The sequence below is a fragment of the Dermacentor silvarum genome, chromosome 10 (assembly GCF_013339745.2).
Source record: "Dermacentor silvarum isolate Dsil-2018 chromosome 10, BIME_Dsil_1.4, whole genome shotgun sequence".
Lineage (NCBI taxonomy): Eukaryota > Metazoa > Arthropoda > Arachnida > Ixodida > Ixodidae > Dermacentor > Dermacentor silvarum.
Window position 1 is genome coordinate 101,158,829 of NC_051163.1, and position 24,533 is coordinate 101,183,361.

Genomic DNA, 24,533 nt, shown 5'->3' on the forward strand with positions numbered 1-24,533 from the left:
GAGAAACTTTTGCGCCGCTACTTTGGACCCTATAGGATTGTTCGACTCGGCGACGTCACATACGAAGTGATTCCTGAAGTAGAAAGCACCACTCGCCGTCCCCGACTCCCACGCCTGTCCGATGTCGTTCACGTCTCTCGGTTGAAGCTTTACTACTCCCGCTGACCACAAAGCTCTACACCTCTCTCACCATCTACGTATACCTTAACAGTATCACTGTGAAACCTCCCCAGTGCATAAATGTTCCGCATCGAGACGACGCTTCTAGGGAGGGGGGTAATGCCACGACCTTGACATGACTGAAAGCCACTCGGTGCAATTCCATGCTAGGCATGTTGGGTTGCTCATCGAAGAAGACAACGACGAAGGTGCCAGAATAGCTCCATAAAATATCTATAGCGTCGACCGAAGTCTTTTGTTGTTTTCTCTGTGACAATATATATAGTAACTTGATTTTTCAATAGGCCAAGCGTATTTAGAAAAATGAGAAGCACAACTTCGCAGTTATCTTAGGTTTATTTACCCAACAGTTTCGGTCGGTGGACCGACCTTTTTCAAGGGATATATATGTATACATAAATATATATATGCCGGCATATCATTTTTTCCAATCAGGCATACAGCATGTTATATATATATATATATAATGTGCGGTATGCTCAATTGCAAGGAACGACATGCCGTTTCCCTTCGACTGTTAACCTGGAGTTTTGTGTTTACGCCACAAAATTTTCTGACTAACGAGAGGTACACAGCTTCACTGTAAAATTGGCCTATAGGCTCATTTGCATGCCCCTCCCCATGGTGATCTTTAGTAAAAGGTGAAAGATTGGTGCGTCTATATGAGGAGAGACCTGAGCAATGGTCTCAATAACCGCACGCCCACAAACTAGATATATGAAGACCATACCTAAAAAGCCAGTATATACACCTGTGAGCAAAAGTGTACGGACCAGGGGTTGCGCGATAAAACCGATTTTTTCCTCTGCCTGTGAACGCAACTTGAAATTGAGGACTGCAGTCCAAACTTGGCATAGGGAACTTTTCAGTGTATTCGTCAATTCCAGTTTATGCTTGTTAATTACGAAGAAATTCGGTTTTTTCGGCAACCCTGTGGTCCGTATACTTTTGCTCACGGGTGTACACCCTTTCATACAATATACCGTAATGCATAAATAACTTAAGGCTTTAAATCTTAATTTTTCTGAGGTAAAGTTATTACTAGATACTTTCTTTTAATTATATAGCAATTATAATTTATGCTGTATGCCTGATTGCAAAGAAAGATATGCCGTTTGCCTTCAATTGCTAACCTGGAGTTTTGTGTTTACGGCACGAAATTTTCCAACAAACGAGAGGTATACAGCTTCGCTGTAAAAAAAAAGGTATTTTGAGACAGTGCAGGAGAGGCTACAACAGGCAGTAAGACATTAAATGAAGTTAGCCTGACACATGCACTAAAGTTTTGACTGCATTTCCTTGCTTCAGGATACTCAATATGCAGCCACAAATTGAAAATCGCACCAAGGAATCCACCAACGCAGAATGATAAAACGACAGGGCTGAACAGTTAGCAGTCGACGTCACTAACAGCGCACTCGAATGCACAGGGAAGACAAACAAGACATGTGCACAGTATGTCTCTCTATCATTATACCGTCTGCACTGTTCGCTATTTTGGACACCAGCCAACTAGACCAATTACATTACATGGCTGCAATAATGTCAGAACACTTAACATGCTGCAATATTGCAAACGTTACGTCAATAACCAACAGAATGATGGTGGAACATACACTTCAAAACAGCCACCGTTTGCATAAATATAGCAGGAGATGGAAGTTCTGGCATTCCTACATAATATGACATAAAGGGTATATCTACCATTGCAAAGTTAACTTAAGACCATGCCTCAGAGCACACATGCACAAAACGTGACCTCTGATTTAATCATTTACAGCCTTGGTTAAATAAAGTATACTGTGCCAGCTGACCCTAAACATAAGTTGCCCCGAGGCAAAAGTGCTTACCAGCGTCCAACATGTCACAAAAGTGAACTGTGAAAAGTGAAAATGCTTTTTCTTCAAGACTGAAAAAGAAAAAAAAAAGAGCATGAGAACACCAACACGTTTTTTTAAAGATAAAATTTTTATCTCAAGCTCGATCCTTGTAAGAAGGATCACGCACAGCTCTTTCATGGGTTACAGCTTATTGCAACGGCGCTGTCCCTAAATGCTATCTGAATATTAGATTACCATTTTGGTCTTGGTGCAAGCACCAAATCTGATTGTCCCCTTTTCTTGTTCTCTGTTGCAGTTTGCCACAGAGAGCCATGATGATGAACAAGCATACGCAATAATCAAAGCTTGCAGCTTGAATCTTCTTCAGCGCTGTTATCCGGGTAAGCATTTTCATTGTAGCTGTTTAAGGTGAACAAACCTCAGTGAGCTCAAAAGAAACTGCAGCAAGAATGCCATTACATTTGTATGTAATGGCACATCACTGTCAATCTGAACTTAGGCTTTATGTCGAGCATTTTGCTGTTTGGGAGCAGAGATCCTAAAAAGCTTTCGGTAATGCCCACAGAAATAGCCCACTAAATTTAACAAGTAAGACAATGATGAGTCAGTGTAGTGTGCCAGAAAAGAAGCTAGGTCAATTTAACACTTTCCTTTAACAGCTAATCACAACTTCACAAAAACATCTTGTTGCAAGTTACAAAAAAAAAAAAAAAACTACATACACGTATTTGCTCTCGAGGCATGTGGCACCATCACTTTAATTTGAATAAGTAGAACGAAATGCCTCGTACATTGAACTAATTTAAAGATATGCTCGTTTTTGATAGACACTTATCACAGCACAGAAAACTGCCCAGCCAACAAGACTGCCTGCTCATTTGTAATGTTGTCGTCGTTGGTATCGGGTCTATGCCACGACAGGGCTGCAGTGTGCTAGAATTGGGCAGTGGAACGACCGCACTCCTTGGGCGACTATCGCGGCGGCGAAAGTAGCGGCGGCGCTGTGATCGGCGACTACAGGGAGGCGCGCATCGAAGCCTACGCGGCATGTGGACTCTAAAGGCTACTTCCGCAACTTCTTTTATTCAGTCGCACCCAGGACGCGCCCGTTAAGTGAAATGAAATTTTCTAGCGTTTGAAATTTACTCTCTCTATTTTAGCCAAAACCGCGATGCAAAGATGCTTTCTTGCACCGATTGGAAGTGACGGTGCATGCCGTGCGCAGTGTTTACTGGTATGAATAGATGAGACAAAATAAATAAAAAAGCTGCAACAGATAATGATTACCTTCAAAGCTTTATTGCGCACTGCCGTGGTATGAGGATGCCAAGAATTCACATACTATTAGAATGCACAACACAAATATACAAGATGTTCCAGGTCAAGAAAATGCAGAAGTTAACATACACAAATGTACAATGATTTAGAAACACATTAAAAGGTTTTCCATGGTATGACAAAATTGAGAACCTAATACAAAAATGCTAAATAGAAATAAACATGTTTAGCAATGCCATGGTTAAATAACGCAAAAATGTCTTCACACGAATAGCACCAGAGCTATCCTCTGTGCAAAATACGGCCCTTTCGACTCTTCACCTGTGACGGCGTCAAAGGTGCACGAAGTGAAACAAATTCCTTCCGCATCTTGCATCTCATACAGAACCCAGCGCTTATAGGCGGGGTTACATTCTTAAGCGCGGCGACAGTCCCGACAGAATTCACATCACCACTTTCGTGCTCGTACACACAAACTGTCCCACAAATATCAGTAGGCTCATCTACAGTCTGACGCTCTTCAGCACTCGAGAACAGTACCTCTTTAGCTGGTCTCTTGATCTCTTCAGCCTTGCGTTTTCTCACGTTCCTTCTCAGCACCACGCGCTAGCTTAAGTACGCTGGGGCGTTCAGTAAGATTGTTGGCACGGCGTCTGACGAAAGCGTAGGCTTCCCTCGCGGTAGACGAACTTCTTTGCCGTTGATTACGTGCACATAGTCCCTCACAACACAGTGCGGCTCAAAGTGTAGTTCGCAAACTGCACAATCCTCCGCAAGTGGTTTATCCGCTCTGTGCAAGTTCCGCTGCCACAGGCTCTGTCATTTAGGGTCCTGCGTGCCTTGAAAAGCGAGGGCTTCTTTGTAGCGTCCGCTCAAGCGTATCCAGTGCTACATCGAGGGGCGTAGCAATGGTTCAAGCGTTGCTTACCCATTGCTGAAGTAAGGAGTCACTGTTCATACACGAACTGTGTCGAAAAACACGCACTAAATAAAGGAGCACGTAGCCGAAACAGCGTGCCTACGCCAAATCTCGCGCACGTGTTGTCAACGGGAACAGCGTAGTTGGCGACTGCCGCGCCACCGCTACGTTCGCCACCTACTGTGACAGCTCTGTCAAGGCGCAGCCCCCGACGGTCGCTTCACTGCCCTATTCTATTACACTGTAACGCGACTGTACCAGCATGAGTTGGGCGTGCAAATAGAAAAGTGTAAGCAGTTTTGCTCAAAGTGCAACGCATTGATGGCTATACTGCAACTCCAGAGAACCAGCACTCGTGGTTCTTCATCTTGAATCTTTTTGTTTCACTTTCTTCCTCTTGAGACACCGTTGAAACAGTGCACCATGCCAGGGTTTTGTTCACTTACTCTTCATGCTTTTGATTACAGCAGCCTTCCGATTCTTTTTTTTAACAGACATTTTACACACAACCCAATGAAAATGCAAGTGGCAATCCTTTTTTTCAGAGAGGCACTGGCCAGCCTTAATTGTGAGATTTGACAAGGTACCACTTCTAGTTTTGTAACATGGCATACGAAGGCAGTTTTTGTAGCACAACTTGAATCGGTGGTGGTGATGCCTGCGCCTACATCACTTCGAAGGAGACCAACGCGCAATGCAGAACGGCCAAAAAGTAAATCAAGAAAAAAAGAAAGCAATTAAAAAGAGTTGAAATTCTTTTAATGTACTTCCCTGTAGGGAAACACAGAGGCGGCTAGAACATTGGTGGAGAGAACAAGCCCTGCGGTGGTCACTGTCTGGGAAAAAACTGTGTAAGTCTACAGCAGACATTTAGTGCCCGTGGTCAAATCTTGAGGCACAGTGGGATTTTTTGTTTTCTTCTTTCTTTTCAACCTGCAGCATATACGGATTATGTGCACAGTCTGTACATCAGTTTGAGTCGGGTGAGAGCTCATTGAAGCTAAAGCTGTATAAACGCAATGCTTCTTAATTAAGTGTCGGTGCATTTTCTGGTGTTGCTCCAGTAACATGATGGCTACTTATGCTCTTGGCAATCTAAAGAAAAATTGGTCACAAGTGAACAGAGATGGCAGTCACTTCGTCAGCGCTGAAGGGGCGCATTTATTCGCGTTATCTTTTTTTTCTGCTAAATAGACGGCAGCACTTTCGTCAGCACTTGGAGACCGCGATCTTTGAATCGTGCGATTTTCACCCCTTTTGGCAGATTTGGAATGAGTGTCTGCCACTGAAAGCTCGCACATGCAAAAGAAAGCCGCTGCAAAGTGAAAGTGAAACCATTTTACTAGAGTCTTGTTCTTCGAACGAATAAGATGGTAGCCTTCTAATTGCTTCTACCGAAAGTGATGTTTTGGAAAGTGAAGACAATGATTTGACAGGACAGTGGTGCAGCGTTTTCATGCTTCAAACATGAAGCAAATAGGTTGAAGAAAATTTAGAAGGGTTTTCGATGGAGTGAAGTTTGAAAATATGCCGTGACAACAAAAGAAAAAGCAAAATAAGTTCACTTTTGGTCAAAATAAATCAAATACTAGGGGGTTAATGCACCGCCACACACCACCGAGCGACAGAATAGCATGATCACACTTAGGCATTACACCTTTATTTTTTTTTAACTTGTGCAGGTTGAGCTCCATCTCGTCAAATCCAATGTCTACTTGAATGAATTCACCTACATGGAAAAAACAAAACTAGTGCACATTACTGGCAATAACAGAATGTGGATTCAAGCAAGGGCATTAGACAGACTGCTGCAGTAAAGAAATACAGAATGTAGTTAAGGGCAACGGTGGTAAATTGCTTCATTATTACAGTGGAATCTTATTGAAATGATCTTCACGGGAACCAGAAAATAAAGCGTATCATCCGAAAATCGTATCATCCCACGTATTATCCAACCAAATCATATTATTGGGAACCAGAAAAAGAAACATATTATCCCCAGAAACATAATATGAAGAATCGTATTGAGATACCACTATATGCTCGCCAGTCGACTGTAGGTATAGTGTGGCCTGACATTTAAATGTAACCTCCTATGTATTTCTTGACAGAAGTACAGCTTTGTTCAGCATACACAAAAGTGATATATTATATGCAAATGTCCTACCTGCCAACCTACGAACATTAGGCAAAAGGAGGGAAAGATAGTGCACATTTGGCAGCCGTAATTTTTGGTTCGTATGAAGAAACTATCAAAAAAATAAACGAAAATAACTTTCTTGCGAAGCGGGATACGAACCCGTGTACCTACGGTCCCAAGGTGAGCATCGTAACCAAAGGGTATTTCTTTTAACGTGGTATTTATTACAATGAATGAAATGGTGTATGTACAGGAACTATTTACAATAATATAAGCACCAGATGGACATAAGTAATCACACGTCAACGAGCAGTTCATATAAAGAAAACGTCACACACAGCAACACCGTCTATCACAACAAAAACTTGAAAGGTGAAGCTAAACACCTAATAAAAAGTGGATACCAATCTGGCTGACATTCTTCTTGGTCGTAAATGTGCTTTAAGTGCATGATCATCAGAGCGAAATGGGATCTTGAGGAAATTGTTCATTCTGCATTTCGGTCTTGCACACGAGATTTCCATAGGCTATGTAGCCCTATCAGTACAAACATATCGAATGGAGCATCATCACACGGAGTGACAAGATATCGGATACTGCGAGAATTTAGATCAAAATATTTTAGCATATTTCTATGGATAACATCTCAAAATAAAATGGCACTTTTACAAACAATAAAACAGTGCTCAATGGTTTCAGGCACATCACAAAGGCTACAGTTAACAAAATGAAAATATTCTTTTTCTGAAGCCATGTATTTAAAAGGCAAGGTTTCAGTGTGTAATTTGTAAAAAAAAAGCTTTTGTGGAAGCGGGGAACTGGCATTTTGCACACTCTTGCAAGCACATCATGCCCTTGTAATGTGATGTATACGGATGGATGAAACGCTTGCAGAACATGCATTTATGCAAACCATATGATTGCGTTGAGCGTCGTCGTCCTCGTCCACAGCTGTCGCGTTCGCACACTCGTGCTCTGCGAGGTGAAGAGGTTTTGCGCGCTATGAGAGCGAGAGAGACAGAGCCGCATTCACGGAGCGGGTCTGCTGGAACGCGTTGTCGACATTGCAACGCGGTCTCGGCATTGGAACGCGGTGTCAGTGTTGCAAGCTGCGCTATGCAACGTGCAGTGACGGCCATAAGTCTGAGATGCATGAAAAGAAATTATCATCCTCATGAGTATTAGTATGAAAAGTTTGCATGCACTTCCGGAAAATGCTGGGCTACGATCGCCCAGCTTCACTGTTTCAAGCGTTGCACAGCCGAGTGCAAGGTTAGGCGTTTTTTTTTTTTTTTCTTAACGTGCCCTCAGCACACACCTTTTCTGGGACGCACACAAACTTCTTTATAGATTATTTAACTTTAGATACATCACACAAGTAGCAACAAACTCATCAAATAGCAACAAGCAACACAATGCTTTAGATCACAGTGACTTAATCAGCGACTGCTTCAGGAACTTGTCTGTATAAGCTCGCTCGAGGCTAATACCCTTCCTGCATTCTTTCACCATCGGAACTTCCAATAGAAAAGTTGGGGACTGACGAGTGAAACCTTTTTGCAAAGAAAATTTATTTTTTGCAAAACTTGATGCGACATCCATAAAATCATAAAATGAGCCTAAATTTGTGTACAACAAATTTGGGAGAGTTTGCAAATATGTTGTGTGTGTGTGTGCTTCTTTCTTCTTTTTTTTGCAAGGCTATCAAGTCGGGGTTCATAAAGGTTTCAAAACGGCATCCAAAGTACGATTTCTTTAATCTAACATTTCCAAAAATAACTAGTTTTATTGCACTTACAATAAATAAATGTATATAACAATTATAATAAAAATGTCTAGCCTTAATAACTTCCCAAGATCACAACACAAAATGAACGCTTACCAGCACCTGACATTGCTCCAGTATAGACTGGGTAAAGTTCACCAAAAATATTCAAAACATTCAGTATAGGGTTATTGCACTAAAGTTAAAAGAAATAAATGTATATCCCATTGATGTTAATAATGTCTAGCCTTGATCACTTTGCAAGTTCACAACAATACCAAAAAAAGTTCACAAAACACAATGAATGCTCTGAACAGCTACACTGACTTCTCCAGTATTAACTGGGCAAGTTTACCAAACATTTCCATACCATTCAGTGTAGCCTTGCTACACATCCATTGTATTATAACAAATAGATGTATATTGCAATTTTGTAAAACATGTCTTGATCATTTCTCAAGTCCGCAATATTAAAAGTTAACGCGACGAACACTCGCAACAGCTGCTCAGGCTTCTGCAGTATTAGCTGGGTTGGTTCATCAAACATTTCCAGAACATTCAGCATGTTATTTCACTTATACTATATTATCATAAATAATATTATAACAAACCTCCACCCACTGAGCATCAGCTGTAAAGTTGCTCCGCTGTAGCTCTCTTTAGCTTCACTAGCTTCATCTCGCGTGTAAGAGGAAAAGTGGGACAAGGCAGACCGATAGGCGAGGAGTGAAACGAACGATAGGGTGAGGAAAGCAGCGCAAACACTACCAGCCGAGCCAGCATTGAAGCGCGGCACGGGTCTCTCGCTCCGTTCGCGGTTTGACGATTTTTTCCGCGCAGTTCTGCAAAACAGAACCATATGTGCTCGGGCCGGCGTATTGTTTCTTAAATGGGCAGTTTCTCAGATTGACTCCGATCTACCACAGAAAGGAGGTCACAATGTCGATATCAAAGTGCATTGCTCTTGAAATTCAAGGATTTTCAAGGAAATAAAAAAATTCCAGGACTTTCAAGGGTCTTTAAAACGCACTTTTCAATTTCAAGGGTTTTCAAAGATTTCAAGAACCTGTACGCACTCTACAAGTACAGAAAATAGGAACTGTACATGGTAATACACTGAATTATGTCAGTGTTCAAGCTTGACACGAAACAAATGTCTGGCTATTGATCAAGTGAAATGAAACGTGATGAAATTTATCCATACTTTTTCAAATTGACCACATGGTCAGTGGCAGTGGGATAGACATTTAATGGTGCAGGACATTCATGGCACTAGGTTACATGTACAGTGTTTAAGGATGTGCAAGCACATGCAAGATTGACGATAAATATTGTCTAGAAAAATTACACCCTCAAGAGTGCACAATTTTTAAGAGTGCACAGTAAGGTTTGCTACACAGCCACCAGGTGCTAGGTAGGTTCTAAACAAAATGGGCGCCGAAAAACATACGATAAGAGTACTCTATGATAGAAAAAGCGCTACTAAAATGGAGACTTGGTAACAACACAGGACAAAGCGCTTTGTCTTGTGCTTTTGCTAGGTCTCTGTTTTAGTAGTGCTTTTCCCATCATGACCATTTACCAACACGCCCAACTGACAGCTATTCTAAAAGAGTTCCCTACTTTGTAATGTACTGTTGGCTACAAACAACACCAGACCCACAGCCAGCTTTGCATATGAACCTTGCACATCCGTGTATCGGGCCACCCCAGAAGGCAGCACAGTGTCACTCCGTGTCTCAAAATGCTAGCTGCAACAGGGAAAGGACTGGGGAAAGCAGGCCGATCCTGATGGTGGCGCGATGTCACTGTGTCCCAAAGTGCCAGCTGCCACAAAGATGACAGAAATTGCCACATAGGCATTTTTATAAGCAACTTGGTGCTATGCAATGTACAACACATGCCAGGGCCAGCATGATGATAGACGTGTTCCATTTCTGCATCTGTGGCCTAATGAAAACTGGCACATTTTTTGAGTCAATCGTTGCTATGCAACATGACATGTACCAATCGTCTCAAAGCGCTAGTTAGCACATGAGCAAAGTATGCATGCATCTCTGGCCTCATAGGTAAAGCATAAGGATAATGTGCTGGATCCAAGTCCCTCATTCATATTTTACCGTGGGATAGAGAATTTTTTTTTATTAGTGTTAGTTGAAGAGGTCTGGCACAGCCAGGACCTGCCTACTGTAAAGTGCCTGGTATGAAGCAAAAAATGCTCCACATTAATAATGCCATCTACTATAGCACAGAATGCTAAATTAGATGCACCATCTGGTGTGTACAAGAGAACACATGACATCGGTGTGAAATGCATATCGTAACACAACTGGCTACAGCACGATGCAGCTGCAGTGCGGAGGTTTCTCTGATGACCGACAACGATGCAAGAAACTCTCCCCACCCCCCCACGAAATTTCTGTGTTAGTATGCGGCCTGCCCAGTACCCCCCCCCCCCCCCTCGGGCTCGTGCGCCAAGCCCGTATGCATTTGCGCCCCAACAATGCAAAAGCCGCCTGCGGCAGCGCTGAAAGCAGCCCGACGGTAGAGCCGCCTTGTGGAGCGCAAGGTCCTACTATTTAGATTTAGCATGCACCGACGGCCTACGCACAATTGAAGCAGGTAATCTATGCTTAATACCGCATTGTCATTGTAAGAGGCCACCTGCGGCGCGAGCCCTCGAGGCGCATGACCCGAGCTGTAATCAAGGGAAGAACGGCGCTGTCCGGGAATTATCGACATGGCTCTGGGCCAGGAAGGTCGCTTTGTCAGCTACATTCTGGCGACGGGAGACTTGGGGGTCCGGCTGAGTCCGTGACGTTGGCCGTCCAAGGTGTGGCCGTCGAACTCGGCGAAGTTTGAGCGAGGCTCCTGGGACTGGCTGCAGCCTCTCACGACAGGACCGGGCACCCCAGAAAGGATCCCTCTTCTGTGGCAGACCTGCACGTTTGGTAGTCCTCGGGATGCTACATCGGCACTCACAAAGAAGTTGAGATGCATCCCGACATTAGGCCTATCCAGGTGGGCCTAGTAAATGCCGCGCCACGTGACCGACGAAGTTCGAGACACCGGAATCTAAGACAAGCGAGTTGACAGGCCGACGGCAAGACAGCTACCACTACAGAATCAACAAGGGTACTGACTTCTTGAAGGAAGATCCGACAAACTTCGGAGCGAAAAAATGTGCCACGAGCGCAGTAAGACGTAGCATCGCAGACGTAGGGCAGGGTTGCCCGACTTTCTTGTAGTAAACGCCAAGAACTTAACGTAGGCGGAAATAAGGACATGTTTAGTGTTTACTAAGTAGGTTGTATTAGTGGCGACTTTCTTGTAGTAAACGCCAAGAACTTAACGTAGGCGGAAATAAGGACATGTTTAGTGTTTACTAAGTAGGTTGTATTAGTGTTAGTGTCATGTAGTAGGTGAGAGAGTTTTTCTTTTAAGTTTTGGGGTTTGTTTGTGATCAAAAAAATCTGTTTGCTGTGTCGACATGAGTCTTCCATCTCCATCTCTTATACACCCGCACATCCCTGAGATTGGTGACACGTCAAAATTCATACCTGCCAACTTCGCAACATGAAAATTCGGGAGACCGCCGCGTGCGGAGGGAGGGGATACAAAAAGTTTTCACCCCCCCCCCCCAAAAAAGGTTGCTGCCGTGCGAAACGGCGCACGTGGTACAGAGTCCATGCTTGTCACGACTCCGCGATGTGACAAACCACAGAAACTCAGTCGTGTACGATCTCAAAAATATTTGCAAGTATAGTATTTTCCAGTGTATAAGACGCATTTTTTTTCTGAATTTTTCGTCAGTGCGTCTTATAGAACGGTGCAACTTATGTACGTTTTTTTTTTCCGGAAAAGCTGCCGTCAAAATCTGATTCGATGATAATTATGGACACGCGAAGCGCACTGGTTGACTTAAATGCTCCAGGTTCTGTGCGCAATGTCGCGGTGCCAGGTTCTTCTCGTGATCGAGTTGCCGAGCGCCGTGCGAGAACGATAGAGCAGCAACACAAGCGCCGGCAGGACGACCGCGAGTCGACCGACTCCGAAGTCGTCGCTTCTGCAGATCGCTATCAAGATACAGCACGTGCCGCTGTGCAAACTACGCAGTTGCTACCCGAGTACAAGTCGCGACCCTCCCCCCGCTGTCTTCCGCGCTAGCGCACCTTCCCTCTTTCCTCCTTTGTGCGCGATTCGGCTGACCGTCGCATGCTTTCACTCGCACATACAGCAAACGGCGTGCGGGGAAGATGTTAATGCCCTTGGACTTTATACGGAACAGCGCGGCGGCCACGACAGCAGAAATGCGAAACCCGCATTCACGGAGTGAAACGTCACTGTAATTTTTTTAAATCACTTACCGAACGAACAGCTGCGTCTTACTTATATACGTCTTTTTCCGGAAAAACTGCCGTTTCGAGGGGGGTGCGTCTTACAAAAAGGTGCGAGTTATAGACTGGAAAATACGGTACTTATTCTTGGCTTTTGAAGGTGTCGTCATTCGTTCCAACTAAACTCAGGGAAACAGAGTAGTTCGACATTCACACTTCACTCGATAACCTGACAAAGCCAACTGAAGCCTAGCGCACTCACGGTCATATAACGACTGGATTGCTAAAAACGCTCGACCCAGCCGAGACAAGCCAATCCGGAAAATCCAATATGGCAGCGTCTGTCACTGCTCGCGTTCGTGGTGGTGCCGGCGGCCGCTACCACGATTCACGGTGCATGCTGGTGACGAACTGCTCCCGTGCCACTTTTTCGCATGGTTATATTACAGGCCGGAAAAAAAAACAGTGGCGGCCACTTTTCGGGAGATTTGAGGTCGCGTCCGTACAATCGGGAGATGTGAGAAAAATTCAGGAGGCTCCCAGACAATTCGGGAGAGTTAGCAGGTATGAAAATTGGTGAGCCTGCCAGGATTCGTTCCAGGAATTTATTTCAGCCCAGTCACCGATACTCGGGAGTTGGAAAGATGGAGTGGGAACATTTGGCGACGACAGCGAAAGATTTGAATATGTCGAAGGATGAGGCGATGGCAGTTTTTGAGTACACGCCACAAGAGAAGGAAAAACAGCAAAGCAAAAAGGAAATTTTGGAGCTAAAGATAAAACTAGCTGAGATGGGCGCGGGCTCGTGACGGCACGAGTTCACCCGGATCGGCGTCATTCGACTCGGCTTCTTCCAGGCCAAAACGGATTTGCCCTAGAAAACTAATGGCACCTTTCGATGAGCGAAGAGATGACTTTGACGCATATTTGCATCGGTTTGAACAAATAGCAGTCGGGCAAGACTGGGAGAGGAGCGAGTGGGCTAGCGCCTTAAGCCCGTGTTTAGTGGGTGAAGCTTTGAGTGTCTATGGGCGCATGACAGCAGAAGAATCGTTAGATTATGACAAGGTGAAGAAGACTTTATTACAGAAATTTAGGTTCACTGCAGAAGGGTTTCGGGAGAAGTTTCGGTCGTGTAAGCCTGAAGACTCCGAAACAGGCAAGCAGTTCGCGTGTCGACTAACTAATTACTTTGAGCGGTGGAGAGTTGTCCAAGACAGACAAAACGTACGAAGCAGTTCGTGACAAAGCCATAGGTGAACAATTTCTTGCCAGGTGTAGTAACAGTTTGGCATTCCTCAAAGAAACAAAGCTACAAACGGTAAAGCAAATGGCTGAACAGGCAGAATAGTTCGTAAAGGCACAAGGATTGAAGAATTTTGGCAAGAGTGACAAGGATACGCACACGGCAGCGGTAGGAGAGATGAGGAACCAGGGTCAAATTAACAGACCAAGGGGACCACAAAGGTGTTTCCTATGTAACCGGTTGGGTCATTTAGCGATGAGCTGTCGAGTGAGAGGTAATCGTCACGGAGCACCGGTTGTTTGTCAGTTGTGCCAAAAGAAAGGTCACAGAACAGACGAATGCAGGACTAGATCTATGGATAAGACTGCATGTGTTATGAGGTCAAGAGAGGATGGACAGAGAGCAGGACATGCCTGTAGTGGAATTGTGAGGTAGAAGGGCACCAGGCTACAGTGTTTAGTAAGGAAAAGTAAGGAAACACATTTAGTAAGAAACACATTTTAGTAAGGAAAAGTTTAGTGCCACCAGAAAGCATGACCGGGTAATTTAAACCGGTAATCTTGGTAGATAAATCCGTCAAGTATCTGCCAGAGGCACAGATCCAAATATTGACACCCTTTTATACAGGACTAGTCACAGCGAGATGCGTGAAGGATCCCCTCTATGATTTGATTGGGGGAAATGTACCTGGAGTGATCAGGGAAACAGATGATCCCGACCCAAGTTGGAAGAGGACAGAGAAGGACATGGAAGAGAAGGAACGCTCAGAAGTGCAAAAAGAGGAGATGCAAGAGTCAGACGTAGCAGTTGCAGTACGAACACGAGCAAATAGTAAGGGTACCAAGCCTTTGCCAGCATTGCAGGTTACGGCCGTTAAGGGGTCCAATATAACTGCAGCAGAAGTTAAAGAATTACAGAACAAGGATGAGTCAATAAGAAAGTGTGAACAGAAGATAGGGGAGCGAGTGCATAGGAAAAGGAGTCGGACAGTAGTGCAGTTTATAAAGAAGAATAATCTATTGTACCGGAGGTGTATATTCAGTTCCGGTAGGGAAGTATTACAGTTGATGGTCCCGAAGGAACTGAGGGATAAAGTACTGAAGTTAGGGCATGATAGCGGAATGGCAGGTCACCAGGGAATAAAAGACACGTTAGAAAGAATAACAGAAGAGTTCTTTGGATCGGGGTGCAGAGTGATGTGAGACGGTATGTAAAATCATGTGATGTATGCCAAAAGACAATGGCTAAGGGGAAAAATGAGAAGAGGACTCAGGTTTGCATGGTGATTGTGGAAGAAAAGGACCACGGGGAGCTACACACTTTCATTGATAAGAAGACCATGGGAGTAGAGAATGTTAGGTTGAGCCCATCTCTAACGGATACACAAGCAGAGGAGTTGAGAGGGATGATTCACGAGTTTGAGGAAGTGTTTTCAGATCGACCAAGGCGGACGGAAGTAGTGCGGTGTGAGCTACAGTGTTCAAGAGAGGAACCAGTGCATGTAAAACAATATCCATTACCTCTTGTAATGCAAGAAGTGATCGAGAGTGAGATAGACGAGATGTTGAGGCAAGGAATCATAGAAAGGGCCAATTCTCCTAATAACGCGCCATTAGTGGTGGTTAAGAAAGCAGACGGTTCTAATAGAGTATGTGTTGATTTCAGACGTCTGAACAACCTATTGCAAACAGACACAGAACCAATCCCCAGGATAGACGTCGTGGTAGCAAGAGTGGCCAATAAGAAATATGTCTCAAAACTCGACTTGTCTAAAAGTTATTGGCAGATCCCTATGAGAGATGCATCTAAAGAAAAGAGGGCTTTCTCATGTTCGAAAGGACTGTTCCAATTTAAGTATATGCCATTCAGTTTAAATACAGCAGCAGCAGTGTTCACAAGGCTGATGAGACGGGTTCTACATGGTGTGCCACACGTCAAACACTGTATCGATGACACACTGATCGCCACAGATACATGGAAGGAACATTTGCAGGCCCTAGGAAAGCTACTAAAAAAAAGTAAAGGAGCCAGGATTGACAATAAAGCCAACCAAATCTGAACAAGGGTAAAACACCGTGGAATTTTTAGGGCACAAATTAGGAATGGGACGAGTTGAGCACAAGGAGGATGCTCTAGACAAGATACAAGCAGTGGACAGGCCTAAGACCAAAAAAACAAGTACAGTCATTTTTGGGACTTACAGGATTTTATAGAGACTTCATCCTTACGTATGCCGTAGTAGCTGGACCACTGATAGAACTGACGAAGGGGGCAAAGAACGTGGTAGACTGGGGTGAACAGCAACAAGAAGCTTTCGAAATGCTAAAGAAAAGCTTAACACATCTACCGGTGTTGTTAGCAAGAGACATACAAAAGCAGTTTGTGCTACGCACTGATGCCTCAGATAAGGCACTAGGAGCAGTATTCTTGCAAGAGAATGATAAACTCCATCCCGTATTTTTTGCTAGCAGACGACTTAACAATGCAGAACAGAATTATTCAACAGTGGAGAAGGAATGTCTCGCCCTTGTGTGGGCAATAAAGAAATTCCATATTTATTTGGAAAACAATTTGGGGTGCAAACGGACCACCAACCACTCTAGTTTTTGAGCAAAGCTAACTAATGGCAGATTAATGAGATGAAGCATCACCTTGCAAGAATATTGTTTCCACATAGAATACATAAAGGATGACAGAATGTGGGGGCGGATTACATGAGTAGGGCGAAGGAGTGATCAAGTATGGAGAGCATAACACGGACAACACAAATGTACATATGTAAAGTGGTGTGAACAATAAACTCGCGAGTGTTGTGAACAGTGTAAGTGGTGAAATGTGCGCGACAGTGCAGTGAAGTGTGGTGATGTGTGGGAAGACACGCCGACGCACAGAAAAACACCCAAGTCACAACAAGTCAAGTTCGTCACCTAGAAGACCGACTGAAGGCAGCTTTTTGAGAAAAAACTCTAAAAGCGGACCCATGTCATATGTAAAAGGCCACCTACGGCGCAAAAATGAAGAGCACAAGAAGCACGGCGCAGTCTGAACGGCACGAGCCCTCAAGGCGCATCACCCGAGCTGTAATCAAGGGAACAACGGCGCTGTCCGGGGATTATCCACGTGGCTCTGGGCCAGGAAGGTCACTTTGTCAGCTACGCTCTGGCGATGGGAGACTTGGGGGTCCGGCTGAGTCCGTGACGTTGGCCGTCCAAGGTGTGGCGTCGACCTCGGCAAAGTTCGAGCGAGGCTCCTGGGACTGACTGCAGCCTCTCAGGGCGGGACCGGGCACCCCAGAGAGGATCCCTCTTCTGCGGCAGACCAGCACGTTCGGTAGTCCTCAGGATGCTATGTCGGCAGTCACGAGGAAGTTGCAACGCATCCCGACATTAAGCCTACCCAGGTGGGCCTAGGCAATGCCGTGCCACATCACTGACGAAGTTTGAGACACCGGCATCTAAGACAAGCGAGTTGATGGGCCGACGGCAAGAAAGCTACGATTACAGAATCAATAAGGGTACTAACTTCTTGGAGGAAGATCCGACGAACTTCGGAATGGAAAGATATGTGCGACGAGCGCATTAAGACAACTCTCTTTTGTAGCATCGCAGACGAAAGCCAGGGTTGCCCGACTTTCATGTAGTAAACGCCAAGAACTTAACGTAGGCGGACATAAGGACATGTTTAGTGTTTACTAAGTAGGTTGTATTAGTGTTATGTATTAGGTTGAGTGAGTTTTCCTATTAAGCTTTGGGGTTTGGTTGTGATTGAAAAATCTGTTTGCTGTGTCGAAATGAGTCTTCCATCTCCATCTCTTATAACACCCGCACACCCCCGAGATCGGCGACACGCGACACGCATATAAATTTTCCCTGTAAATAATAGCACACACAAACGCAATGTACAAGGAAACACGTTGCGTATCACTGCACTGTGAAAAGCAATTCGCAGGAACGCGATCACACCGCAGAGCAGCATATAATGAACAAAATGTCGGTAGAACATCACAAAAATTCCAGTCACAGCGCTGAACACCATCAAGGATTTTAGTAGAACACAGGGGAGGGCAGATAACAATTAACACCTTGCACAGAGAGGCAGATGGCCCAACTTCACCGTGGCAGTGACCTCAGCAGGTAACTAATACAATTATTAGCAATATCTCGGAAATTTATTTTAATCTATGGCCTTATGGGTGGTGTGGAGCAGAGGTAGAACACCTGGCTTCAAATCTGAAGGTCGTAAGTTCGAATCCTCCTCCAGTCCACCACATTTTCAGGCACAGAGTGGCGCCTGACACCGGCAAAAAAACCCAAAAAAGTCGCCGAGAGCTAGTGGGGCTATACTAGTCCAGGTGCAACCAAATTAGGAAGGCCCACTAAGCCTCAACAAAGTCACTCCCTCACCAGAACAGGAATTGGCCTCCCTGGTGCAGTATTCAGCCACTACTTCCCTCATGACTCCTACAGTTAACCCATCGCCCTCATTCCCCAGTGGCTGCGGAGCACCTGACCAAGGTGGCAGTCAGACCTATGACACGGCAAAATGCTAAGAATAACTGCGGGCAGCCCAGGCACGAGTGTTTTCCCAGCGCTGGCTAAGATTCTGGTGATCGCTGTTACAGGAAGCTGACCGAGCCGTGACGTCTACGCAAGCTGCGATTGTGCAGCTTGTAAGAATCAGCTGCGTCACCTCAAGGAAGCTGACCAGGGCCGGCGTCTGCACAGGTTGCTGCGATGGTAGAGCGACAAGAGCGACAAGAGCGACACCTCCTGGCCAACGCCTGGTTATAAGAGCGCTCCATTCCTGGAACTCGACATAACTGCGGGCAGCCCAGGCACGAGTGTTTCCCCAGCGCTGGCTAATATTCTGGTGATCGCTGTTACAGGAAGCTGACCGAGCCGTGACGTCTACGCAAGCTGCGATTGTGCGGCTTGTAAGAATCAGCTGCGTCACCTCAAGGAAGCTGACCGGGCCGGCGTCTGCGCAGGCTGCTGCGATAGTAGAGCGACAAGAGCAACGCCTCCTGGCCAACGCCTGGTTATAAGAGCGCTCCATTCCTGGAACTCGACATAACTACGGGCAGCCCAGGCATGAGTGTTTCCCCAGCGCTGGCTAAGATTCTGGTGATCGCTGTTACAGGTACGTGTCTCGTATTTTGAGGCCATATCATTTCAGCGTCTGGGCTGCCCTGCAGTGTGCGTATTGTACGTAAATGGCTACAGTGAAGGAAGTTGCAAAGATGTTGGCGGAACTAAGTTTAAAATTTGATACATTCAGCTCCAAAGTGTGCGAAGAAATGAAAGAAATTCATAGTTCTGTGTCATTTATGAACGCACAATTCGAGGAATTTAAGGTCACACTTGAAGGCTTAAAGCAAGGCCAAGTTGTACTTCAGAATGAAAATGCACATCTAAAAAGATCAACTAAGGAAAACCCAGAGCGAGCTTATTGAAATTAAGCAACATAGTCGACAACAAAACCTTGAGATCAAGGGCCTTCTAAAGAGGCCTAATGAAACGCTAGTTGATGCCATAATAGAAGTGGGTAAAAAACTAAATGTCCCACTGACATGCGCAGACGTGGATGTAATTCATCGCGTCATGAGCAAGGACAAGGAAAGACCCAACGTGGTCGTGAAGTTTGTATCACGCTCAGTCCGTGATAACATTTTGAAAGCGGCTAAAAAGACAAGGCTTGTTCCGCCAGACTTTGGGTATGAAGGCAGTTGCCCAGTTTATATCAATGAGCATCTATGCATTGAAAATAAAATACTTCTTGGCAAGGCTACCGCACGCAAAAAGGAGAAAAAATGGAGGTACACCTGGGTTGCAAATGGCAAAATTCTTGCTAGGAAAGCAGATAATTCTAGCGTTCTACATATTCAAACTGAGGAAGATCTACTAAAGATCTGCTAACCCTCACAGTCATGGCTATGCTTCCATCGCAAGAAGATGTCTGCACCTCTGTTTGTTCTCTGACACAATGCAATGTGCGCAGCTTGCACAAAAATATCGACGCTCTTTCCTGTTTTCTAGCCGTCAACTCTTTCCAATTCGATTTCATAGCTGTTTCTGAGACTTGGCTTAAACCGGGAGAAGTTTTGAATATCCCAGGCTACTCATTCGTTTCTATGCCTAGGCAGTCTTGTGCACGAGGCGGAGGTGTTGGTTTATTTACAAAAAGCAGTATCAAATGTGACCTCGTTCCTGAATTCTCCTACTCTTATCAACTTGAATTAGATTTTCTCCTAGTAAAATCAACCACCGTGACCATCGCAGTTATTTATCGTGCCCCGAACCATAGTATGCAAACTTTTATGCACCATTTTGAAGCGTTAATAGCATACTTGAATAGCTTCAACTCAAAAATAATCATATGCGGGGAGTTCAATATGGACTCCTTAAAAAACGAAAGTAATGAATATTTTCACCTTATCGATTCCTATGGGTTTCATAACGTGATCACAAGTCCCACTAGGGTCACTGCTACTTCATCAACATCAATTGACCATATATTGTGCAATTTTGACACAACCAGTGAGTGTAACGTCTATGACACTGCAATTTCAGATCACTATCCGACTACCATATCCTTTCCCCACACTGAACACAGTGTTAAACAAACAGCATCCTATTACAACACTATTGATTTCCACAGTTTAAAACAGTGCTTGTTAGCAATCGATCACTTAGTACCAAACTTCACGGATGCCCATAAACAATATGACATTTTTAGTAGTAACCTAACTGAAGCCATAACACAATCAAAAATCACGCGCAAAAAGTATTACCATGAGCCTATATGTCCTTGGATGACCAACGCTATCTTAGAAATGGTAAAGAAAAAAGACTATTGGCACACAAAAGTTAAACAAAATAAGGGCATATCGTAGTAGATAGAAAAATTCCGGTTTTCTCGAAACATGGTTACCCAAGCAACCCGTACCCGTAAGAAACAATATTATTCGCAACTCATTTCCAAAAACTCTAGGAACTCAAAGCTAACGTGGAAACTTATAAACTCTGTAATAAAGCCCACCGCAAGGCAATATATTATGACTGATATAGAAATGATGGGGATATCGGCCGAAATTATAGTTATATCTTTCAACCATTACTTTTGTCGGCAGAGAAATTGCGGACTCCTGCCATGACGTCTCACTTGGTACTGTTCCAGATAGAGTTGTTCATTCTTTTGGATACATCGACATAACTCCAGCGGAGATTGTCTCAGTCGTGAAAGCTATGCCATGCAAACATAGCACAGGGTTTGATGAATTATCACCATTTATAGTAAAAAACTGCATAGAAATTCTTTGCACACCTTTGGCTAAAATCTTTAATTATGCATTTCACACGGCAACATACCCTGATCTATTAAAACTAGCCAGGGTGGTTCCAATTCACAAAAATGGCGACCCTACCCTTCCGCAAAACTACCGTCCAATATCTATACTAAGTGCCATTAACATAGTATTTGAAAAACTTATCGCGAAACGAGTACTAAATTTCCTCGATCGAGAATCTGTGTTGACACCTAGCCAACATGGATTTCGGACCAAAAGATCAACTTCCACTGCAGTATTATTTGTTTCAGATAAGGTAAACTCCTACCTAAATAACAATATGATAGTAATTGGCCTTTTATTGATGTTAAAAAAGCTTTTGACTCCATTCATCATATCATTCTACTTAACAAATTAGAACGTTATGGCTTCTGTGGGGGGTGCCTCGAATTTTTTCGCAGCTATCTTACGAATAGACAACAAGCGGTTCAGTTTTGCAATACTAATTCAGAATTTTTACCAATAACATCAGGAGTTCCCCAAGGGTCAGTATTGGGACCAATTTTATTTTCATTATATATGAATGATCTGCCATTAATATTACATAACTTCACTCCTGTCATGTATGCTGATGACACTGCTCTCATTTGCGCACATGAGTCCATAGCTGAAGCTTTTCGTGCTGCTAACGAAGAAATGAAGCTAATCTGTAATTGGTTTAATTCCAATAAACTGCTCTCAAACGTTAACAAGACCAAATATATGGTGATTCACTCTTCTTACAAAGCTGTAGCACTGGACTCGTGTGTACTTTTGGCTGAGGGACAGCCCATAGAAAGAGTCAGTAACTTGACATATCTAGGCGTTGTACTAGATCATCAGTTCAACTGGAAAATGCACACTGACTATCTCTGCAAAAAGCTAGGACCTGTCTGCTTCACGCTTCTCAAATGTCGCCATTTCTTTGATGAAGCGACATTGAGAACAATTTATTTTACCTTATTCCATAGTCAACTATCATATTGTATTGAATCTTGGGGGCACACATACGATTCTTACATAAAACCACTTGTAGTTCTGCAGAAACGCGCAATCCGATTCTCGTCAAACTCAAATTATGCAACTTCCACTAAGCCCCTCTTCTCTCAATACCAAATCATGCCTATACACCTACTCATAAATTACAAAACAACAATAATGGTTTACAGCTCTTTAAATAATAATGTTCCTCTTCACTGCTCAAATTTTTTGCCTTCACAATTCAAAACAAGAGGCCATGAATGTGGTAACTTTCTCAAACCATTGGTAAAAAATGCGTACGGAAAAAGACGGCTTTCTAGTATTGGCACGTCTTTATAGAACAATCTCCCAGTGCACGTAAAACAACACAGAGCTTTTCTTACAATGCTTAAACGTTATTACAAAGAACTGTATTAGAGGTTTTTATTTTGTTTTGTACGCTAACCTGACATGCTGCGAACTGATGGGAAATGTATTACATTTGCAATTTCCTCGTTTCTAATGTTACCTTGACATGCTATTGTATTATAAGCATTAGATTTGTAAATGATTTGTTTTTGAATGCTAACTTGATATGTTGTTAAACTAATGTATATACGTGTTTCCTGCCTGCAAACGTTTGCATGCTATTGTTGCATGGATCCATACTAGCATAATGCTACGGATCCAGATGTCCATAAACATGTTTTTCTGTAGCACCAGAATTTGTGAAATAAAGTTCAAAAGTTCAAAAAAGTTCAATCTCTGGGTCTTCCCAAGCCGCCACTGGAAACTGAACATGGCAACGTTGGAACATGCGCACCCTATCGAGTGAGGCTAGCTTAGCACGGCTATTTGAAGGATTATCAGATATTGCCTGGGATATTATTGGCCTTGGTGAGGTTAGAAGAACTGGTGAGGCTTATACAATGCTTACGGCCACGTCCTCTGCTACAGAGGTCTTCCAGATAGGAGAGAATTTCGAGTAAACCTTCTAGTCCATAAGGACATAGCAGGCAAGATTGATGAATTCTAAAGCATTAATGAGAGGGTAGCAGTCGTAATAAAGCTGAATAGGAGGTATAGAATGAAGAAAGTACAAGCCTACACCCCAACCTCCAGTCACGACGATGAAGAAATAGAACAGTTTTATGAAGATATTGAATTAGCAATGAGAAAGGTGCAAACGCAGTATACTGTAGTCATGGGAGACTTAAATGCACAAGTGGGGAAAAAGCAGGCGGGCGAGCAAGCAATTGGCAACTACGGCATTGGTTCTAGGCACACTAGAGGAGATTATAGAATTTGCGGAAAGGAATAGGCTCCGAATAATGAATACCTTCTTCAGGAAGCGCAGCAACAGAGAGTGGACCTCGAAAAGCCCTAATGGAGAAACAAGGAATGAAATAGATTTCCTACTCTGCCGATCCCAGCATAGTGCAGGATATAGAAGTGTTAGGTAAGGTAAAGTGCAGTGACCATAGGTTAGTAAGGTCTCGGATTTCTCTCAATTAAAAGCGAGAAAGAATAAAATTAGTCAAGAAGATACAGGCCAACCTAGACGTAGTAAGGGTAAAAGCAGACCAATTCAGGCTGGTGCTAGCAAACAAATATGCAGCTTTAGAACAGGAAGATGAAGACAACATAGAGGTAATGAATGAAACCGTAACTAGGCTGATCTCAGAAGCAGCAATTGAAGTGGGAGGTAAGGCACCAAGGCAACCAGTAGGTAAGCTCTCCCAAGGACCTAATAAAGAAACGGCAAAACATGAAAATGTCAAACTCGAGAGATCAGATAGAATTCGCTGAACTGTCGAAACTGATCAACAAGAACGTAAGGGATATCCGAAATTATAACGTGGAAAAGATTGAGAAAGCAGTAAAATATGGACGAGCATGAAATCAGTGAGAACTAGGCATAGGACAAAGAAAATGTATGCATTAAAAAATAAGCAGGTTAATACATCAGCAATTTCGATGACACAGTAAAAGCAGTGGAAGAATGCTATACTGACCTGTACAGTTCCCCCAGAGCAGCCAAGCTACTTTCCTTCGACGTAGTGATCAACAGGATACAGAGGCTATTATAACTAGCGATGAAGTTAGAAGGGCCTTGAAAGACATGACCAGAGGAAAAGCTGCTGGAGAAAATGGAATAACGGTCGATTTAATCAAAGATGGAGGAGATATCATGCTAGAAAAGCTTGCGGCCCTTTATACGCAATGCCTAACGACTTCAAGTGTACCAGAAAGCTGGAAGAACGCCAACATTATACTCATTCATAAGGGAGATGTTAAAGAATTGAAAAATTATAGACCCATTCGCTTAATTGCTTTCAGTATTGTATAAAATATTGACCAAGATGATTTGCAATAGAATCAGGTTACCACTTGACTTCAGCCAACCAAGAGAACAGGCTGGCTTCAGGAAGGGATATTCTACGATGGATCATATCCATGTCATCAATCAGGTAATAGAGAAATCTGCGGAGTACAATGAACCTCTCTATATAGATTTCATAGATTATGAAAAAGCATTTGAT

At 43.7% G+C, this 24,533-nt stretch overlaps 1 non-coding gene across 1 annotated transcript; it reads right to left on the reverse strand.

The window, feature by feature from the left end:
• Positions 1–741: 741 nt before the first annotated feature.
• On the reverse strand, positions 742–862 carry LOC119432038 (U5 spliceosomal RNA). Its single transcript, XR_005188113.1, has one exon. It is a non-coding gene; the product is annotated as a U5 spliceosomal RNA (small nuclear RNA).
• Between the last annotated feature and the right edge of the window lie 23,671 nt (positions 863–24,533).